The following is a 21,393-nucleotide window of genomic DNA, read 5'->3' as shown; positions in this document are numbered from 1 at the left end:
TGCGCTCCATGGCCTGGCCCGAGCTCCCCAGGAGCTTCATTATAAATGCACACCTGCCGGCGTTGTCGGCGGGGCCAGACAGAAGTGCTTGGCGGGCCACATGTGGCCCGCGGGCCGCAGTTTGAGGACCCCTGGTCTAAAGTATCAACTGCTCCCTTTGTGGCATTATAATCCAAAATAATGTCAGGCTTTCTGTCTTCTCTATCACTTACGGCATTGTCATGGTGCATTGTGCTCATTAGAATTACCTGTTTGGGTTTTTTTGGAACATAAGAAACAACAGTTGTATTTCCAGAAAAATAAAAAGTTGAACAGTACACCTCTCTCTTGCTAAGGATACCTTGCGGTAGTTCAGGTTTGTTTTTCTCATAGTACCCAGCATGGTAAGTTGTTTTTTCTTCAACATCTGGCCTAGTTGATAGGATGTAAAAAAGTTGTCAAATGTGACATTTTGTCCTTTTAGTCCATGAGTCAAATCTAGAACAACACGCATACCCTGATTTTTTTCAGGTCTTTCATCAGGGGCTTTTCCTGTATACACTTGAACATTTAGAGCATATGAACTTTTGCTGTCGCAAAGTGTCCAGATCTTGATGCCATATTTTGCTGGCTTACTTGGTATATATTGTCTGAATGGGCACCTACCTCGGAATGCCACCAGTTTGGAGATGAAGTACACATAAAAAAAACATAACTTTTGCAGTCAGAAATAATCAGAGACCTGTAGAACAGTATAAAATGCTATCGGGTCATATTGACCCAAACAGTACAAGTGTAACAATCAGCGTGTAGCAAAAAGTAAACAAAAAAACAAAAACAAAAAAAAAATGTAGAGCTCCACAAATGAGGAGAAGTCAAGGAACCACTAGTTTCAAATCCTCATTTAAAAAAATCTGCAGGGTCTCAAAAATCATTTCGGGTCATAATGACCCGAACAGAACAGCAGGGTTAAGGTTCTGTTCACACTCAAACTAATCTATGTTCCATTGTGAATCTGCTGCTTTTAAAGTTGGCCACATACATTAAATAAACAGATGAATTTCAGCAGGACTGGTCGACCATCTAATGTGTAAGCTGGTGCATAGGATATATATTTTTCTATAGATGTAAGGGGGGTTTTTATAAATTTTTTAAAGGGGTGGTGTATAGGAAAAAATACCAATTCCTTCAAAACCATTTGTGTTACGTTTTAGTGCATAGAAAGAGTAGCATATAAAAATAAGCTAAAAGTCCTGTAATAACAATATAAAAAAAACTAAAAACGTAAAAAATATTAAAAAAAAAAAACTTTTTATATTTCATAACCACTGGCTAACACGGTACAAAACCAAACATTTTCCTTGTAATAATAATCTGATACAGCAGCTGTCGCTGATTGTGAACTATGATATTTGCTACCAAAAGTTCAAAATCCAGCATACTACTGCATCAACAAATACTAGAGATAGCTGCAAAGTAACCTGAATTAGTCCCAGATCTTCGTTACTTCTAATGTTGAGTGAAACAAACAAATATGAAGGAAAAAAGATAGTGAAATATAGTGCCTTCATACATAGCATAGCTCAGCTACTGAAACACTATTATGCTGCCCAGCATGAGAAACAGGATCACTCCAGAGTAAGGGAGGAGGAGGGAAGAGACAAACAGCAGAAAAAGTAAAGGTGTGTAAGGTGTGAAGTCAATGGAGATAGGAGACAGAAGGTAGAAAATTCATTAGTAAGATAGAAGGAAAGAAGGGAAAAAAACAGTAAACTACAGATACAACTTTTTAACTAGTCAGGGTCTGAAATTCAGGCATATTTTGAAACGGAGTCCAGAGTTGCCATAAGGCTAGGCATTTTCTGAGATCTCGGCATTATCAGCCATCAACTATTCCTTAGGATATAATTTAGCTCTTGTATCTTTTTCACTAACGTTGGTGGTTGAGAACTTCACCATTGTTTGGGAGGGGGTAATTTTTCTGGCAGCAACTAGAAGATGTAGTAGACTGTTTATCCTGAAAATGGAGGCATGGATATCTGTTTGCTTAGGGGGAGGGGTTTACTGAAATGGAGCATCATGGTGAAAAATGAGTTAAACCAGTTACTCAGGAAGTAACGAATTACGACAATAACTAGCAAGTATAATAGACCTTTAATGGTGGAATGTTAACCCAAGTGCCTATTGCAATGTCAGCTTTAAATATGGTCCTGGCTACTAGTATTTGGAAAATGTAGTCCTTTACCATGTAAAGGACTACAGTTCCCATGATTTACCTTTCCCATCTCAGACAATGTCTCTATTAACAGTTCTCTGCATTCTCCTCTATTACAAGGTATAAGGCAGTGCTGTAGTTGTTCACTGAGTCACACACAATGCAGCTCCGCTACTGAAAAACTATTCTGCTGCCCAGCATGAGAAACAGGATCCATCAGAGACTGGGCAAAGGGGCAAGAGCTAGGGAGAAGTAAAAGTAAAAGGCATGTAAGGTATAACCTCAAGGATTTCATAAACTGAGCAATATGAGATAACCATTTAGCGTTATAGCTGCATGACTAGATAAGATGAATTTGCACTTGCCAATCTAAGGTTTTAATAACTTATAACTTGACTTTACAGCACCATAGAAAAAAATCATTACTTTATTCTACATGTGTTGGGGCCAGTTTAGGGTGAAAAACACCTGACATGTACCCTTTAAGGAATGAATCAACAGAGAATTTTGACCTAAACAAAAGTTTATAAGTGGCTCTAAAAAGATTCCCAAATTGTGTTTGGGTTACTTTATATGGATTACTACGTATGCGCTTCTAAATTGACTCGGCATGTAATTATTAAAAAGAATAGTAACCAATGTGAAGAATCATAGAAAGGATAGCGCTGATGTAACACGTTACTCGTATCCCAAATTAATACAATAAAAAAAAAAAAGCAAATTAATAATTATTTTATATGTAAAATAAACTTTGTATTTTTTTTAACCAGAGCGGGGAATTTACCGTAATTGTAACAACCCTACAGGTAGACCCCATAGCTAGTTCATAAAACCCAGAAATTCCTTTAACCAATGTTGAATGTTAGTAGCAGCTTTTGAAAAGTTGTAACAAATGGTTAGTGTGAATTGTAACAAAAGTCCCGGAGTTTAGTTATATTAAGAAATGGAGTCCTAAAATTTGAACATCATCATCATATTTCGATATGTTGGAAAATATGAAGTAACCAGGAAGTCAGGAAGCCATTTAATTTTTTATCTATTTTTTATTTTCCTGATGTCTACATTTTGAAATGCAGTTTAATGGAAAGGTTAATACAGTAATAATAAAGGACGGATAGGTGCTTTTATTGCCGAACATCCTAACGTAGATTTTGCAAAGCTCTTAACTTAGCGAGATGGACATTAATAAGAGAGGATATCATTAAAAAGACGCCTGGAATTTAATCAACTAATTTTAAAATTATTAATTAAACCCAAAAAATCATTTTAGAGTTTTAATCACCTTATGATCTTGCGCACGTTTTCTGCAGAAAAATTATACTATCGATATTATTTCAATGAAGTACTACTTTGGACTATAAATCGTCTTCTGTTTTATTGCCAGCTCCAATGCTGCGTTCATGAGCTGGATAGATATTTTTCACTTTACCGTACGGAAATGTATCTGAATTGTGATTGGCTGCCCTTCATATTACGGGCAAAAAAACGCCAAATGTAGGGGCCACACAATGCATGTTTGTAGCATATTAGCCCCTGCAAACTTGCTGGAGACTTACCCTCTGTTATCTACAATGGGCCACTTTATTTCTCTGTTGCACAATAGGTGAATTCATCATGACAGTTTGTGATCAAAAACAAGTGCAAACTTTGGCAAGAAAAGTCTTCAAATTTTTTTTGCCACTTTCGTCACTTTTCAGAAGAGTGTGCAGGATTAACCGGAATGGAGTTGGCCACCGTCAGACTGGCAAATTTATCATGTTACACACCAAAACATGGCACATAAAGCAGCAGACATGTTTGCCTTCTTGTAGCAAGCGTACATTTCATTCTCTGGGACAATGATTGTTCAAAGCTGTGCCAAAATTATTAAGAGACCTGCGCCACTTAAGAAATGCAAGACATCTTACTCTAATTACTAAAACCCCCCTATTGTCTACTATACACTACCCAAAAGAAGCTTTTCTGGCTTTAAGAAAGTAAGGATTTGCTCTATTTGTATTAATTTTCAGTTTATTTCTTTTAGACTTAATGTTTACTTCTTCATGTTTGTAGTCATAGGTCAGAATTACTAACACTGTCTAAGGCTAAATCCCCGTGTTGCAGAAAAGCAGCTTTTTTAGTTGCAGACTTTGTTGCGTTTTTTTGAGCCAAAGTCAAGAATGGCTACAAAAGGAATGGGAAATATATAGGAGTTCTTATACTTCTACCTTCTGCTCAATCCACTCCTGACTTTGGCTAAAAAAAAACTCACAACAAAATCTGCAACAAAAAAAGCTGTGTTTTCGCAACGTGAGGCCTCAGCTTAAAAGTTAGACAGTTGAAAGTTAGTCAAGACGGTCTGAAACTGTGCCAGATTTATCATAGTGTCTAATGCTGGATGATAAATCTGTTGCATTATTAGGCTATGGGCTCGCATTGTGGAAACACATTTTTTTATTGCAGATTTTGCTGTGGATTTTTGAGCCAAAGCCAAGAATGGCTACAAAGGGAATGAGAAATATATAGGAAGTTCTGATACTTTTCCCTTCTGCTTAGCCCACTCCTGGATTTGGCTCAAAAAACCGTAGCAAAGTCTGCAACAACAAAAAAAGCTGCATTTCTGCAACATGGAGCCTTTACACAGTCTAGTCTAACGTTACACATCCCTAGTTGTCCTAGTCTCCTCCAGTGAAGCTATGGACCGTTTTTGTACAATCTCTGCTTAGTAAATCTCCCCTGCTATTGTAAACTTGTAATGGTCATCCTGGAACAAATTAAAGGGCTCTTCCAAAAGATCTATTGGAGCAAACCAAAATTTTTAAATAGGTTCTTTGCAATATTTACTCACTTGCTGCTTCATAGTGAACTCTTTTAAGGAAAAGGAATTCTGACAATCTATTGACTCTAGAATGTCTAAATTACATTTTATGAGTCATACAACTGAAAGCAGCAAAAGCTCACTAACTGGGAATGCCATACCGGATTCCCCATTAGTGAGCGATCCGGGCTATGGCGCGCGGGCCACATGCGGCGGGCCAGACAAATGTCCTCGGCGGGCCGCATGTGGCCCACGGGCCGTAGTTTGAGGACCCCTAGTGTTACATGCTCTGCTAACTGAACATGCACAGAAAAAGCAGACAGAAATAACAAACTGTATAATGGATGACTGTCTGTTACCAAACATCCATTAGTCAAAGACAGTAATATTAAGAAATAATAGACACTTCATATCCGTCATGAGTCCATTATTTTCAACACTGCCGAAAGTCCTTCACCCCATATTATTATCGCCACCAAAACAGACCTGTGACAGATTTGATGAAAACGGAGACTAACAGATGATTTGTGGGATTTTTGTGGGTTTTAGGGGGGGGGGGCCATTAGTGTCCATTATTAACATTTTCTGACAGAAGCTAACAATGGACCACTCACCTCTTCATCTGTGCTTGCGGTTGCCATCCTGATTCAAGGAACTGCTCTGCCACCCTGACCAGTGGTCAGATAAAAGTTGTGTTTGTTCCTGACATTGACTCAGCTTTTATACTTGACTACGTCTTTTTGTCTGTTGTCAGTATTGACTTTTCTCTGTCTCCTACTTTTGACCAAATTCTGCCTGGTTTAACTCTTGCACAACAATTGATGCTTGCTGCCTTGGAATCCTGATTAGGTTCTTTGAGTTCTCCTATGCGCCAGCCATTGAAAGTACTACTGGAGACTATTTATAATGTACCCACTGTGAGAAGGTGACAGGCAGAGTGATGGAGTCCAGTATATCAGCCCCAGGTTTCTGACATATGTGTGGTCCAGTGTAGGTCTTGAGTAAGCCTCAGCCCCAGGTGTAGGTCCCAGGCTTGTTGCAGATCCTGCTCTTCAGGGCAGATCCTGAGAGCAAGAGGAAGTGCCTGGGTCTGTCCTGAAACACTGAGAGTCTGGTGAAACTATACTGTGCTACTTTGTTTTGTTCATGTAGCTGGTAATAAGCCATGTGTATAGATAGTTTTTACTGTTTAGTTAGTGCTCGGACGAGCAGGGTTTTGTTTGACGTTTTGCCTAAAGTTAAGGCTGTATTTTATTTTGCTTATTCTGTACCTGACGTGAAGGTTTATTTATTTTTTGCTGGTTTTCCAAATAAACCTGTTTGCCCCAAACATCGTGTCCCTATCTCTGGCTGGTTTGGGTCCGTACCTTTGCTGCTACTGAGTTACCTTACCCACACCACCTTTGCACCTTTGCACTTTCACAGCGTGTGAGCTACTTTGTTATCTGACCAAGGCAAAAGATCTACTAGGGCGGAGCCGGGGTGGACCTATGGGCGTGACCGAGGGGGCTTGTGGGCGGGCCGGGTGTGTCTGTGGGTGGGGCCGGGTATGTGGGCGGGGCCGAATGGATCGTGAGAGCAGAAGACAGCGGCGTTCTGTGGCTGCCCAGGGATCCCCGCTGTCTGCTTCTTCACAGCGCAGGCTGACAGTTATCTCTGGACACTGGCAGGCTGGGGCTGCGGCTGCTGTTGCCCCGCCTGCCAGTGTCAGGAGATGACTCTCAGCCTGCACTGTGAGCAAGCAGACACCGGGGATCCCTGCATCCCGCGATCGACCCATACGTCCTTTGCGATCTACCAGTAGATCGCGATCGACGTATTGGGCACCCCTGCTCTATGCCATTTATTCTCTCACATGAAAGATCGAGTAGGACACTTGGTCTCTGCCTCTCATTAGATTCAATAGGAGTCAGATTTAAGGGAGAATTTGGCAATGCACCCTCTGGTTTAGCCCTATGCTGAATTTGCTAACAACTTAGCGGGTACACATCTCCTTTGGCCATTGCACTGCGTAGATTTGCGAAGATTTTAGGTTTAGACTTTCCGCAGGCAGGATGATGTATGGTGATGATATTTTTACACATTTTGCAAATTCTAGTAAAGGTAAAAAAAAAGGTTTATTAAACTCTGGAAATTATTATAATCTAATGTATTTGGTAAATGAAAACACATAAAACCCATTTTCGAGATGCAAATCCTGACAGCTGCCATGATTTACATGTCCTAATAGTTTATCTTTCAGGTCCTAGTTAAGAGCCGCTGTTGCATATGAATGAAGCCTATGGATGATGGCTGATTTAGTGCATTATTGCTTGCTGACACATGACTTAGGCGGTATATGATGTAATGAAAAACGTCTGTCCTACCACTGCATATAAATTAGCGTATGTAAGTGATTTTAGCATGTGAGCCCGGTCATTACACTAAACGAAACGCATTCTGCACATACTCATGTCTGATAACACAAGAAGGCTGGAGCGATATTAACGGTATGCTGAGACGCTCTGCAGGCAAGTCACGTATTGCTATATACAAGACTAGGTGAGGTTCTACCATTTTGATAACAGGTCCATGATAAAGGGTTCTCCAGTAATAGAGTTGATCAATATATCCATGAGTGAGATCAGTAGGCGTTGGGTAGCTAATCCCTCCAATCCCTACAGTAAGGTCTTATTCATGTAAATGTTATAAAACAGACATGAGATGGCCATCTTGGTCATGCCCATCACGTGGCCCTTTTTAGAACACATTGGACCAAATTTGGTAGACAAACATATCCCCTGACTGGTTGTGGTCTCTTCATAAATCTGTCTGCCATCCCTGACATCTATGCCACTTAGGAATTACATTCTATTTTCTGTGCATGATTATGGGGCTGCCATCTGACCTGAGCTTCTCCTTTGCCCCATCAACAGGATTTAGTTATCGTTCTGTGCATTATCCCTGTACTGTAACATTACTGTTTGCATTGTCCTGGTACTGTGACATCTCTGTGTGCATTATCCACATACCATGACATCACTATGTGTATTATCCCTGCATTGTAACATCACTGTGTGCATTAGCCCAGGGCCGTTTTAACACATTGGTGGGCCCTGTGCAAAGATTTCATACGTGTGCCTCCCCTCCCATCACCACTACCTAAAAATACCTGACCTGCACAAATTATAATGCTCCCTCAATAGCCCCCACATACTATAACTCCCCTTAGTGGCTCTCACACAGTAAAATGGCTCCCTAGTGGCCCTTACAATATGCCTTTTATAATGTCCTCCTCCAAATTGCCCCCACCCTGTCACCCCTCAAGTTGCCCTTATTTTGTCATGCCCCCCTCAGGTTGCCCCCACAGTATCACGTCCCCCACACTGACATGTCCCACACAGGCTGCTCCCACAGTGTCATATCCTCACCCCAGGTTTCCCCCACAATATCATGCCCCCCACACACACTGACATGCTCCCCTCAGGCTCCCCCTACAGTATCATGTTCTCACCTCAAGTTGCCCCCACACTATCATGTACCCCACTCCTCAGGTTGCTCCCATAATATCATACCCCCCCATTGCCCCCATAGTGTTATGCTCCTCCTCCCAATATCCCCCCACAGTTTCATGCTCCCCCCAGATTGCCTCCACAGTTTCATGTCCCTCACTGTATATATCAAAGAAAAAAAACAAACCTTAATACTCATTCTTCCCCATTACCCCGTTCACTCCTCTCGGTTCCCAGGGTCTTTAAGGAATAACAGGCACGATGTAAGTGACGTCACTACATCATACCTCCTGCTCCCAGGACAGCGGGAGCAAAGACAGTGACGGGGCGGTGAAGCAGGTAATGGATAGCTCCCTACTTCATCACTGGCTTCAACTCATCGGTGTCCAGAGGAGTTGGGTAGCTCGGACCCACAGCCCTGCGAGACATTCCTACATTTGGGGGGCCCGCTAGGGGCCTGGTGGTTAAAGCGGCCCTGCATTAGTCCCATGGTATGACATCACTATGTGCATTATCCCTGCACTGTGACATCACTGTGTGCATTATCCCTATACTGTGACATCAGTGTGTATATTATCCCTATACTGTGACATCAGTGTCTGCATTATCTGTACTGTAAACTCACTCTATATCAGGGGTTGGGAACGTACGGCTCTCCAGCTGTTGCAAAACTACAACTCCCAGCATGCATACTTGCTCTGCTGTTCTTGGACCTCCCATGGAAGTGAATGGAGCATGATGGGAGTTGTAGTTTCACAGCAGCTGGAGAGCCGAAGGTTCCCTACCCCTGCTCTATATGTTATTCCTGTGGCTAAAGGAGACCAAAATAATCTTACTCTTTTTAAATTCTGAATTTGTTGCTTAAAGTGGTCATGGTAGCATGGTAGAATTGGGGGGCCCATTACATTACATTTTGCCTTGGGGCCCAGTGCCTACCTGTTATGTTTTATGGACAAGCACTGAGCTGAAAAAAATCCCTCTGGCCAATTCATCCCCCAGCAAAATCAGCATTCTACCAGAGGTGTGAATGTGATCATAGTCTTTGAAGAGATCTGAGTTCACTTTGCAGCTCTACATTGGAAGGATTAAAGGAATTGTATAAATAAATATAATTAATGGTATGTATATATATATATATATATATATATATATATATATATATATATATATATAAAATGGCCCACACATTCTAAATACATAGAGCTATGAAATAAATAAATAACACGGCCAGTGTAAAACAAATTACTTTCATCTCATTAAAATAATGTGTCTTCAATAAGTGTAATTTCACCTCCTGTTATGTGGGGTTTGTTGCCCAGAATTTATATAGATCACTTAACAGACATTTAATTAAATGGGCTGTACAGTAGTGTTGAGTTATGTTTGCTGTGATGCACATATATATCAAATATTGGTTAAGCTTTGCCCCTTTGCCTGTACCTTAATATGATAAGGGTCATTTGTGCTGGAGTCCTCTCTTACAATTCTAATTAAAAGCAATGTGCCTGGGTGCAGAGGGAAGGTTAATCTTTCCTAGGGAAACCCATCCATTCTGTGTTCTGGCCAGCACAAAAGATGGCTCTGGCTGACCCGGGGTTAGCAAATTGATTAGCTGATTTTTGCAAGGATTAATCAAACTGTATTATTTGCTACTTGCACTCTTCGGCCCTTTACTCTCCATGTCATAAAAAAGGTTATCCCTTTAATCCTCTCCTCCTCAGAGGATATCAGTGAGATACAATCTGTAGGGAAACAGAGATGAAACAGGACATTAAAGGTCTTTTATCTGGATCATCAGCCATTGTGTACTGATGGGCAGTAAAGTGAGATTTGCATCTATCCTTAAATGCTCATTAGACTTCAAGCACATTGTACTGACGGCCCATCACCACATGACAAAGGGAAGGAATTGTCAAGGCAAAGAGATAACATATATATTACTGAATATAACAATGAATGCCTAAAAAAAACATGTAAAATCAGCACCTAGTTAATTGCTAAATAAGAGACTGAAATAATGGCCACCTCACCTGGGGATTACTGGTCAGGGCTCATGTAAATAGCGGAATTGCAGGTCTACACCTAAGGTTGGAGGTTTAACGCAGGCAGGGTTCACACCAGTGCTGGAACTCTGTTTGGAAATTCCACCTCAAAAATGTCTTCCACACATCCCCATACTCTGGATTTCGCTACCCCATCAGACTGTCCCCTTCAATCGTATCCTTCAAAAGCAACCTGAAAACCCAACCTACAACCTACAGTAACCTGCTGCCACTAAATACTATCTGAACACCCTCACCCCCAGATCTGAGAGGTGTCAGTACAACACTGGTGTCTTAGTAAAAGAGTAAATTACAGGTCTAATTTACTGAAATGTAGATCTGTTTACATTCACTATTACGAGAGGAGATTCCAGGACTGTCTTGTTCTTTAGTGATTCTAACACATTTGTGGTAATGTACGTTTGTCACATAACACTGGACACAGGTGCCGAGGTCAATAGAACAATAGAATGGACTGGGGTTTTATATAACAGGTAGCAAAGAACACCCTCGCAAATATCAAGGATGGCAGAATTACATATATACATTTGTTCACATACAGGTTGAACATAGCAGAACCCATCTTCATAATAAATCATGTAATCCTGAAATAAGAACAAAGGAGTCTACGCACTACATATGGGTCATGTGCAAAATAACAAAAAAACGATCAATAAATTACATGTACCCCAAAATATTACAAATCAAAATAATAACTACCTGTAATACTGCAAAAAAACAAACCTTGTATTAATACATCAAAAGAGAAAGAAAAAAAAAATACAGCCTATGAAAATGTGTCAACACAAAATTGACTTCCACCAAATAATTTTCTATTGTAAAAAAAAATGTAAAAAAACAAACAAAAAAAAAGCTTATACCAGTTTGGTATCGAAATATTTGGAAAATAAAAATTAGACACTAGTCACCCCACCATCCTGGTGCTACTTTCTTCTTCCCCTTCACACCTTTTTAGAAGTCTTGATACAGCAAATTGTGTCTGGGTTTCGGACAAATCCCAGACCATAGAATGTTCCTGAAATCATAGATATATCCATTGGTATCCGATCAAGACAAAAGACCGTCACCACTAAGATGGTTACAGAAAATCTTTAAAACTTTGTGAAATTTTTAAATATTTATATTTGCAAAAATGTCTAAAATTTCCTCGTCTACAAATCTAAACATGGTTATGTTTTTGAAGAGAAATTTTAAAAAGTGTGGTAACATCATGTTATCTTTTCAGCCAATGCTGGTATTGAAGAAAAGACAGTAGGTTTCTTCTAGCCTTTTTAGATCTGACCCTGGCATTAGTTCTTTCTCTCCAAAAATCCTGCTGCAACTGTAAGCTATCCCCGGCTGGTATAGAGTGAGGGATAGGCACACAAATAACTGGCTATACCAAGCTTAAGTCGCAGAACTCTATTTTGAAGTACTTCAACATTTTGGAACACAATCCAATCCAATGTAAATACCATCACCAGTTGGCTTTGGTGGCTTCCCTTTGTCTTGCCTCTTAATATTTCCAATATCTGCAGCACCCTGACCCTGCTGAAACAAATTATCTTCTTAACCTTTCAGCTTTCTGCAGTACCTCAATCTTTTTAGCGCCTTTCACTTGTGGCTCCTCTTCTTTCTCTTTCCACCTATTAACTTCCTTGCTGCGCCCTGGCACTGAAACAAAATGGCAGTTCCTAGAGTATATAGACTCCTAGTTGGTTTACCAGACTGGATAGCTAACAAGCCCCGAGAATAGGCTGCACCACTTACTGGATCCACATTATAGCATCATCCAAGGACATGATTCACACATAATAAGTCTGTTCCTCAAGTCATATGGTGATCCATACACTAACCAGTCTGAATATACTGAAAGATTTCTCCAGAATTTACCTACTTTTCATATTTATACCACAAATCCATGTCTCTACCCACATGAATGTCTTGCATTAATAACTACACTGACTACACTGGCCTAAGGACCTGCACAGAATGGTCATCTGACTACTGTCCTGCACAGAAAGGTCATCTGACCACAGGTCCTGCACAGAAAGGTCATCTGACTACTGGTCCTGCACAGAATGGTCATCTGACCACAGGTCCTGCACAGAAAGGTCATCTGACCACAGGTCCTGCACAGAAAGGTCATCTGACTACTGGTCCTGCACAGAATGGTCATCTGACCACAGGTCCTGCACAGAAAGGTCATCTGACCACAGGTCCTGCACAGAAAGGTCATCTGACCACAGGTCCTGCACAGAAAGGTCTTCTGATTAAAGGTACTGCACAATTATATCAACAGCAAGACAAAGCTACTAGGACCCAGCCAACATGCTTTCAGTAATATTATAACAGCTCTGTGGTACAAACAATATATACATAGACAAAGTCCTTAGCTAAAGTGAAAGGGTTAAAGATAACATTAATTTAACATTACATTTACAGGAGATATTTCACCAACTCCAGCTCTTTGTGTCTTTCAATAGGAGCCATTCAACATTCTATGGCAATGTTGGATTTTTTTCTGTATCCTCCCCATTCCTGTGCAATTAGTTTCAGCACCCATCATGCTAATTTGTCTTGCTATTGTCAGGTGGGTGGTCCTGGGCTGAAGTTGATAGCCAGGTAACGCCCACTTGACAGTAGAGAATCAAATTAGTATATTGGGTGCTGAAACAGAAATGATTGCTCTGGAATTGTTGCGGCTAGAGATGAAGTTCCAACTGTGCTGGAATTATGCGAGGAATTGGAGATGGTTGAGGTGTGAGCAGTGATAAAATACTCATTACATGCATGTACATTAATATTCTAAACATTAGCCCAGGGGGTTGACAGTAAAGAACCAAATTAGTATATTGGGTGCTGAAACAGAAATGATTACTCTGGAATGGTTGGAACTAGAGAGGAAGTTCCAACTTTGCTGGAATTATGCAAAGAATTGGAAATGGTTGAGGTGGTGAGCAGTGATCAAATTCTCATTACATGCATGTACATTAATATTCTAAACATTAGCTCAGGGGATTTACAATAAAGAACTAAGTTAGTATATTTGGTGCTGAAACAGAAATGATTGCTCTGGAATGGTTGGGGTTAGAGAGGAGAATCCAACTGTGCTGGAATTGGTGGAACCTATGAAATTATGCAAAGAATTGGAGATGGTTGAGGTGGTGAGCAGTGATAAAATACTCATTACATGTATATACATTAATATTCTAAACATTAGCCCAGGGGGTGTTCCACCATCTAGGACATGGTCGTACAGATGATATATTATATGACAACTTTGCAATCCACTGGGCTGCATATTGACTTCTAATACCCTTGCATTTTATGGTCAGCTTGTGCATTAGTCCATATAGCCAAGGCATCCTGCTCTTTTACGGGATTCAGCACTCTTCCTAAACCTGCACTTGACAGAACCACCACTAAAAGCACATTAGCCATCATTAACCACCTGGCTGCCACAGGAGTGAAATGACAGCTCCAACCATTAAGCCATACAGTAAGATATTCCTGACGGCGTCTTTAAAATCCTCCGCTCCTCAGCCCCACTAGATTTGATGTGATGAAGAAGGAGTATTTAAAAGCCACATTATACAGTGCTGTGCAGTATAAAATTGCACGAGCTGACCCATATATTTTAACAGCAAACGGACTCCAGTCACTTAAAATACTGCAACGTCGATAGGACTAATTAATTGGAAATAAGAAAAGAAAGAATACAATTAGATGAGGAGAGAATCATTTTCTAATTTAATACAGGGACATTTATAAAGATCACAAGCCAGGGACTGGATCTATCCGCCGCCTCTGTGCCGGAAAGGGTTAAACGCCGATCTGATCCTGTGCCCGGGCCCGCTAATAAGACTTGTATTTAGTACAACCCCGTCCGCCGTAGGGTTCACCCTCTTGATTACAAGCGCAATTATACATTCAAAGCGGACAGCGATCGGAGAATTGATGTCATTATCTCGCCGGCGATCATAAACCGCTAATCGGGAAGCGAAATTGTCAACAGCACGTAGGATCCTGTATACAATATCCTTAAAATATTAAGATATTTTATTACATCCATTTCCGAACAGTAATTTATTGCAATAAAACAGACACAGAAGGTCCTCTTAAATTGTCTTTTCATAATGAATAAATTTACGCCGGCTAATTAATATATAAACTAGCGCGATTTGTCAAGTTGATTTGTATTTTAGTTAATTGTGAAGGTAATTACCACATGGTCAAATTAACAGCTTTCTGGAAATGACCAAGGCTGGGATTTTATTTCCTTCCTGGGTGAGGAAAATTCATTTTCTCAGCTCTTGATGTGATGCATAAAAGCCATAAATCTGGGTGATTGGTGCAGGCAGAGTCTAAATGGCTTCATATTTCATTTTAGGTTTAATAGAAATATTCATGGGCTGTTTTAATGAAATTAAATTGAGGGGGAGGATTGGGATTGTCTGTTGCCGTTTAAAGGGGAAAAAAAATACAAGGTTTAACCCTGTCCCTGCCGGGGGGGTCATCTATTTTGGAAAACATGTCAGAAGCGATATCTTGGAAGGAGTTGTATTGTAGCAGATTGTAGCGATCGCACGCGTATAGTAAAGTTTTTATGTTTGATGCCAGATGGCGATGTATAAAGCACAATTTATGTTATACACCAGGTGTCGGCTCCAGCTGTTGTAAAACTACAACTCCCAGCATGCATACTTGCTCTGCCGTTCTTGGAACTCCTATGGAAGTGAATGGAGCATGTTGGGAGTTGTAGTTTCGCAGCAGCTGGAGTGGCAAAGGTTGCTGACCCCTGTTATACGCAATGCAAAATTGGATAGAAGGAGGCGTTCAAGGCCTTGTTTTTAGCCGAAACGAGACAGGGAACTTGTCACATTGAAAATGCAGTCAACTCTGCAGACAGTATAGAGCAGTATAGATTGATATATATTTTTGTTAGACAAGTCCCAGTAGAAGTTGTCATTTCTTGATTTAACTCCTTCCCGACATGCACTGTACGTATACATCTGCTTAGGAGCTGAGTTTTAGACAGGTTGTTTTTTATCACGATTTTGACATGGAATCCGCATCAAAATCCTGACCAAAAACACACCTCCCATTTGGTCATTTCCTAAGTTTCGCAAGCGGTTTGTTCTCGCTCATAGAAAAAAGAAGCGACATGCTCTTTCTTCAGGCGGATTCCGTGGCCAGTTGAGCCACGGACATCCGCCTGAAGACACTCCCTCCCAACTAGGCCCATTCATTTGGTCCGGAATCTGAGGTGGCCTCCGCGTCAAATTCCGGACCAAAAAACCCCGCCTGAACTCAGCCTTACAGTCCATTCACACTGAGTTTTTTGGCAAGGAAAAAATCCACTTTAGGAATCAGGAAATGGTTTTTTGAAGCATTTTTTGAGGATTTTTTTCGTTTTTGTTTTTTTCCTCCAGCACAGTGTATGGACCTTGAAAAAAACGCTAGCGTTTTTTTCGCGTGGTTTTTGCCAATTCCGCGCCCAATTCCTCGACGTGGATTTTCCGCCTCCTATTAACTGTGTTGGTTTTTGCAGGTGGAATCCGCCGGAAGGAAGCTTTATTTCCGCTAGCGATAAAATTCCACGAGTGGAAAAATAAAGCGAGCAGAATCCATAGAACTCTATGGGGAGGCATTTTTACCACGTGGATTCAGCATCAAAATTATCGTCCAAAAACTCCATATGAATGGACCTTTACAGAGCGACGACCCGACGGGAATTTATTGCCTAGAATTGCCATCTTCAGATTCGGAAGCAGCAATTTGTTACTATATATAATATAGCATGTATTACTATATATAGGCCTATCATCAGTACAATTCTTATATACATTAGTATATAATAGGAGTTAAAGGAATTGCCCAGCTTTACCAAATTGATGTTTTAGATCAGGACCCCCGCAGATCAGCTGTTTCCTCATGCTGGTTCAAGCTGCCATACTTTGTTGTGTGTACTGTGGTGGTTGTCCCATTGGTGAATGAGCACTGCAGGTCACAGCTGGAAACAACCCACCCAGTGTTGCATTATATTGTATGGGCAGTCAGACCCCCATAGGGTTCAAAGCCCTATTGGTCTTATAATAAAAGTTAAAAAAAAAAAAAAGTTTTAAAAAATGTTAAAAAATATAAAAATGTATACCCACTTTTATCTAGATCCCATATAAATATAAAAAAACAAACATAAACAAGAGATTTATTAATAGTGTCTAAAACTTGGACTGCACCATTTATCACATTGTCTAATGCCGTTTGATAAATCTGTCGCATAATCAGATTGTCTAGTCTAGTAAATGTGAGTTTTTGTGCAAAGTACAGCAGAATTCTGGCACATTTTGCTTAGTAAATCTTCCTATTACATATCCCCTTGGGGAAAACTATAAAAATATACAAATGTTTATCCCATATAGGGAAAGGGGGAAAAATTAAATCTGACAAATTGTTGTATTTTCAACATTAAATGAAATTTATTGACATTTCCTATACATCATGAAGTCTCCTCTTAATAAATCTCAGGCTTATTCCCATGCCCCAGAATGGAAATCTACACCAGTCAGAAACTGAGGGGGGTTGGGTTGTGATGTACGGGGGTGGATGGGTGATTGGAGGGGGCAATAATGGGGTATAACAGTCCATGGAGTTTCATCTTCCTCTTATTTGGTGACAGCTGGACACGTATTGGGCAGCGATCTCTGCAGTGGACTCTTCTTCTCCCAGTAGGATGTAGAGTTTCCTCTTCTCGTCTACAGAGTTGAAATCCGGGATGTGGGCAGAGAGTCTTTGGAAGAAGACGGCCCTCACAGTTGAGTATTTGGTGCAGTGTAGCAGGAAATTGGCCTCGTCTTCTTGGTCCCTTGGGCACAGTGTTGGCACAGTCTGGTCTCTCGTGGCTTGTACGTCTGTCTGTGTCATCCCGTCTCCATCTCCAGGCTGTTGGCGCTCAGTCTGTACAGGCTCAGGGTCTGTCTGTGTTTGGGGTGGATTATTTTGTCCAGGTAGGTGGCCATGGTGTAGTCCCTTTGCAGTGACTGATACGCAGTGAGTTTCTTGCAGTTATTTATTGCATTTCTCCATTCCTTGTTGTACCTTTTACCCAATGGCCCCTTTTATTTGAGCCTTGTTCAGGGCATGTTGGGGGTTTTGGCTTGGCAGGCGGCTGATGCTTGGTTGGGAGGGCGCCAGGTTTGCTTTGGGCTCTGTGGCTCAGCCAGGCTTGGTGGTGGTAAGAGCCGGGGCTGCCGCCCTGTATGTGTGTCCAGAATGATAGCGCCCTCTTCTGCATGGTGAGCCATAGGGGGAGTCTGCCTAGCTCTGCTCAGCATGCCATGTTGGAGGTGCTGCGGTGGACATGGAGGAAGTACTTGCAGAACTCTAGAACAATGGTCTCTGCCCATCCCACCCACCTTCACAAAAAAATGGCAAGAGAGGTGCAGAAAAATGGTCATGTGCCAAAGATGCGCCACATTAGCACCCATCCATGGCAGAAAACTGGCACACATGGGGGATCAATTCGCCCCAATATTTTATAAATAGTGACACCTTACACAGCTCTGAAGAAAGATATGGTTGTCAGAATGTAGCAACTCAAAGAAATTGTATTATTTTTTCAGTTTAGTTTTTTTTTTTTAAATTAACTTTGGCACCAAATTGCATGTAAAATCCAAAAATTGTGAATATAAGAAATTGGTTGGTACCATCTAGTGAAGAAGTAATATATTTGTGGATGTCTAAGTAGGGATCAATATCATGTATGTAAGTTCTCCAGATACAGATCAAAAGTATCTATAGGGTTCCATTCACTCAAGAGAGAGCAAAAGAGTGTTTTAAAAAATATATACAATACAGAGGCCAATGGCTATAGAGTGGCATATAACAGAGTTTTCCATGGAGATATATTATTGACGTACAATGCTGTGGAAATGTTTTAGGCAGATGTGGAAAAATACCACCAAGCAAAAAAAAATTGAATTGTTAATAGTTTATTTTATCCAAATAACAAAATGAAATTAATGAAAAAAAGGAGAAATCTAAGTCCCGTTAATGTTTGGTGTGACTTTTGCCCTTTGAAGGTGGAGTCCTGGAAGTGATGAGCCGGCCCCCGCAGACCCCTGATCTCATCATTAGACAGTCTGTCTGGGATTACATGAAGAACCAGAAGGATTGGAGAAAGCCTACATCCACAGAAGATCTGTGCTTAGTTCTCCAAGATGACGGGAACATCCTTCCTGCCAAGTCCTTCAAAAACTGTCTACAAGTTTACTCTATCTGTCATGGACTGGCTCCATGGACTTTTGCATATCCAACACATGGAGGCCCTGGTCTCAGAACTTAATCCAGACGACAAATCCCATCATCAGGTCTGGAATTCCACTCACTATTCCTCTGCCTTAGAATCCTATTTCCCTAACACCTCCTCTCTCTAAAACTTCCTCTTCCTCTCTGTTGTCTTACCATACCCCCATCTCCTCAGCTTCCTCCCTCTTCCCCCATTTTATTCCAATATGTCGTCTCATTCTATTTAGGGTTAACCCCCGCCCCTTCTATCACACACCGGCACTTTTTGACATGCTTTGTTTTCTTACCTTTGTTACTCTGCTGTGATAAAGTTGTGACCCTATCGCTACCTCTCCCCCCCACTTTATTTCCTACATCACCCCCTTCCTCCACCCCCCCCCAATGATGATGTTTATGTCTACTAGTTACCCTTACATCTGTTATCATTTCTCTATGAAAACTTTTTGAAAGATGAAAAAAAAAATGCCTACATGTACCGTGAAGAATTGATGGAAGGGCAATGGGTGGTCATGCCAAATAATGACGGGATTAACAAAAATTTACAAAAATTATTGGCAAAAATAAATTCTTAGCAGTTCCGTTTTTTGAAAGTGTTGTTACTTTGTAGCATTTTTTCCAAAACTTTTGCACTGTAAATCTTCAAAGGAAGGCTCAAGCGCAGTACTAAGGACTGATCCAGTTCCACTTATGGCCCGGAACGAGTGACGTTTCCCTTCCCTTTCCAGAGCCGTATACAGCTTAATGAGGCAGACTGGTGACATGTTGATTTCCCTTGAGCAAATAAGGCTTTGATGCAGTCCCTGGGAGAGTGGTTAGCTGATGAATTGACAAAAACTAATCAGCTTTATTGGGAAACAGGTTAAGGGCAGCCGAGTGTCAATAATTCTTGTCCTGACCCCCTCATCCATTAAGTAGATGTGGCTGATTGCAGCCCGGAGACCCTTTGCAGTCTGTACCGAAATTGCTTTCATAAACTCACCATTATTAGCAGTCAATGCAAACGGCTCATTTACCCTGAACATCCCAGAGATGTCACATCTATCATGTGGCTTTATGTATCATTTCCTCATTTGCAGAATGTCTCCGGGTAATGTTTTTGGCTAAATCACTGGCCCCCTTGCCGCCGGTTTACTCTTGGTTTTTTTGCATAGAAACAGCTGATGTGGACAGAAGATGTATAATTTTCTTGTTTTGTGAAACGCGTTGAAGGAGGTGACAGCTTTTAGAACAATTGGTATTGAAATATCACATAAATTAAGATTAGTGTGTATGGGCTCTAAGATTTACCGCCTGCAGAAATATAACTACTGAAAATATAAGCATCAGCAATAAGTCTAGAAAGCCATTCTTGTCATTTTACTGCTCGGTACAGTAGAAGAAAGCCTGTAAAGCGCGGTAATTAATAGGTGACACATTATAGCTCAGCCTGATTACCTTATACAAGGGGATCAATATATAGACTGACAAAGGCCTGTTTATGTTTGCAAGGATTATATTGCTCCTTGTCTTAAGAAATGAACCTATACTGTGATTCCAGGTTTTTTTTTAGCAGATGCGCGGTGTACACTTTAATTAAATGGCAAATTAAGCTTTACAGTATCTTCAAACTATGAGCTAATTTGGGCCTTACAATCTCGGGACTGGATCAATGCTGACTGTCTCCTGGAATGTACAAGATCGATAGTTACATATAATCTTCTTGTGCAATGGATCTGACTTCTCAATACATACTCAAGGCTTGAGAGACCACCCTGAAAGGGTTTTATGCTTATGTCAGAATACCTTGGCGGAGATAAAGAGAAGGCACCTTCCATTAACACCTGCATGCTTGACTTTATTAACACAGGTGCAAGGACCTTGTAAAAGGCAGCCTTGGTAATACCTTCTAATGGTTAACGCTTTGTTTGCCAAAGGGGACATTCATGTTTGGCTCTCCTTTCAAGAGTTTCTTCATGATTAAGGTCTATGTCTGTGTTACTATATTCTGGACCCTTTTTCTTTAGAGACCTGCTCTATGCCGTTTCTCTGTTACACCTCCGAGAAATTTAAACAATTGACATTTGGTGTTGCCAATTGAGGGTGACACTGTCCAATGTAGAGATACACTACTTTGAAAAGAGTAAAGGTGACACCCAGTTGTCAATTTATCGATAAATTTAAAGGAGGTGCCACCTATTGGAAAGTAGCTTCCTACAGATTAATACCTGGTTTTCAAAGAAGCCTAAGGCATAATCTGGGAAAAATAGCCAAATCAGTATAAGTCCTCTAGAAGGAAGAGGGCCCCATCCTCCTAGCACCACCTATTGGAAGGTAGCTCCTTACAGATTAATACCCGGTTTTCAAGAAACGTAAGGGCACTAGACTTTAAGGCTCGGTACACACAGGGATTTTTGGACCGGATTTTTACAGATTTTTACTTTAGCGGTTTTGTGCTGCTTGTGGAAAAAAAGAAGCAACCTGCCCTTTCTTGCCGCGGATTCCGCAGCGTCCGCAGTGTCTGCAGCGCAACACCCCCCGCCCTGACTAGGCCCATTCATTTGGGCCTAATCCAAAGTGGAA

The sequence above is a fragment of the Leptodactylus fuscus genome, chromosome 4 (genome assembly GCF_031893055.1).
Source record: "Leptodactylus fuscus isolate aLepFus1 chromosome 4, aLepFus1.hap2, whole genome shotgun sequence".
NCBI classification, from domain to species: Eukaryota; Metazoa; Chordata; class Amphibia; order Anura; family Leptodactylidae; genus Leptodactylus; species Leptodactylus fuscus.
This window is presented reverse-complemented; position numbering follows the sequence as displayed.